We start from the raw sequence: 2,500 nt of genomic DNA, 5'->3' as shown, positions 1-2,500 counted from the left end.
CACAATCGACTTTATCTTTTGATCAAAGAAGTCAAGGAACATATTTGCCAGCACAGTGTCATTAAACCCTCAGGCAACTTATTTATTCTCCTGTTACCTGTCAAATTATCCAGTATCTTATATAATCTACTAATGTTAGACCGTGACTCTAATGACTTCTGTCTATAGTACTGACACTTTCTCCTCTGTACAAGTTTGTTTAGCCTGTTTCTCATGTCCATATATTCCTTCTTGCCTCTTCTGTTCGTAGTCTACGCCACCTTTTTTCTTTCTTCCTTTTTTCTTTCTTAGCTATGGAAATTTCAGTATTAAACCAAGGTGCATGATCTCTTATCTTAATATCCTTTTCATGAAGTGGACACATTTCATTGTATTCTTTTTTCATGTTGCCATTATATAATTCAGACAAACAAGATTCACATTTCTCAACTGCTACTCTTCCATGAGTACACACATCATCCTTTCTTAACTGAATGGCCTGTGACACTTCAGCTATCAGCCGCTCAGGGTCAAAATAATTTTTCCTACGAAACACTAATCGCTTAGTGTACGTAGTTTCTTTTTTACAAGATATTTGAAAAGTAACCATCCTGTGCACCGGTGAAATCCTGCAGATTTCATCAACATTTACTTCTCGAACAAGATTATGATCTGAGTCACAGAAGACCAAGTCAATTACATGTCCACCAGCAGATGTTGCTTTTTCTACTTTATTGTCTAAATTAAAGGATTTCATCATATCTTGAAACTCCCTCACTATATAGTTTTCTTGTTCATCCATTCTTATATTAAAATCTCCACAAATAAAAATATTAACGCTCACCATATCCAGCAGTTCCAAGTATTTCCTGAAATCGTCAATAAACGACCGGGCACTTAGGCTTGGAGGTCTATAGACCACTATAAACATAGATTTTCTACCACCAAGCTCACAGCTAACTTGCATATGTTCAAAGCTCTCCCATTTTTCTGACTTATCCACCCTAATTTTATTGCATGTTCTAGAAAGTAAAAGACCAACACCACCACCTCTTCCTTCTTTCCTTGGTATGTGCACAAATGTATGAGTGTCAGGGGTCATTTCTTTAATTTTCGCAGTGTCATATTCACTCAGCCATGTTTCAGTCAAAGCAAGAATATCCAGACTTTCATCATTAATTAAAGTTCTGATTTCTATTGTCTTGTTTCCAACTGACTGAACATTTAATAAACCACATTTCAACATAGAGCTCACAGCATTAGTAGCCATGATCTGTAATATTTCTGATCCTGTCAATCTCACTTTCCAACACAATACAGCAACTATTATTCGCCGAGTGGTCAGTATTCTGTTTCTTAAACCTCACACAGTTTATGCATTTCTTCTCTGTAGATGTGCAATCCTTGGACTTGTGGTTGCCTGCACATTTAAAGCAAACAGGATGCTCACCATTTTTCTTGGCATTGCAGTTTGCCTCAGTATGACCATACCTTTGACAATGGTAACAGATAAGTGCATGATACCTGTCGCGAACCTGGTAAACTTCCCACTCAAGCTTAATCCTGTCCTGATGCTGATGTAACAGCTGTCTTATCATTGGATCACATTTCATGATGTAATGAACTGTGCCCCTGCTGCTGGTTTGCAAAAAATATTCTCAATCTTTGACTTGATATCAGGAACTGCTTGAAGGTAGTCATTTCTCGCAATGATTGTATCAATGATACCCTCCTTAGTCTCTTCCTTATGGACATTACATAGCATTATCTTGGGTTTAATTTTCTGAACTGATTTAGTTGTCAACTTTTCAACATTCTCCAGTTTCTGGGCTGCCTCATTTCTCAGACTCTCATTGGCAAAATTCATCACTATTTTTTTTTGCCATCATTAGCAAACTTTGTATCATTAATTTGCATTCCATCCAAAGCATGAGAAACTTCATTCTTCAGATTTGCTTCAGAATCCTGAGTTACCCCTACAACAAGCAGGTTCTTTATCATCCTCCTCTTCCTCTTCACGTCCTGCCAAGGTGTGGAATGTTCCGAGTCAGCAGAATTCAGCGACTCAGTAACTCCCGCCAAGCCTTCTGTTGCCTCATCGACCTTGATACTTATCTCTTCCATTCTTGCCATCTTATTATCAACTATTTCCATCTTCTTGTCAGCTTTAGCAGTAATGCTCTTCAAATCAGACTTAAATTCCTCAACATCATTGATGAATTTCTTCAGAGATGACACCTCAATGAAGCAAACATCACACAGATACCTCACGTTGCGGATATTTTCAGATTTAATCCCTGCCAAATTCACACATTTCGTATTAGCCCACCGGTTACACAGACAACACTTAATGGACTTTGTTATGTCTCCAGAATCAGACCTACACTTATATCAGGACGAAAGTAATAATGCTGAAATGGCATATTTCTCCGCCATCTTGGAGTCTTCCACTCCTTTTCACTTATTTTCTATCTAGCGACAACACTTTCCATAAATGTTCCTGTTTTTTCATCACAGGACA

General features: G+C 37.8%; 1 protein-coding gene across 3 annotated transcripts in view; it reads right to left on the bottom strand.

The window, feature by feature from the left end:
• Positions 1 to 2,500, bottom strand: part of LOC123516285 (histone-lysine N-methyltransferase SMYD3-like) — a 107,609-nt gene that overhangs the window by 72,725 nt on the left and 32,384 nt on the right. The window lies entirely within an intron of this gene.

Source organism: Portunus trituberculatus, chromosome 40 (assembly GCF_017591435.1).
Source record: "Portunus trituberculatus isolate SZX2019 chromosome 40, ASM1759143v1, whole genome shotgun sequence".
NCBI classification, from domain to species: domain Eukaryota; kingdom Metazoa; phylum Arthropoda; class Malacostraca; order Decapoda; family Portunidae; genus Portunus; species Portunus trituberculatus.
This window is presented reverse-complemented; position numbering and strand designations above follow the sequence as displayed.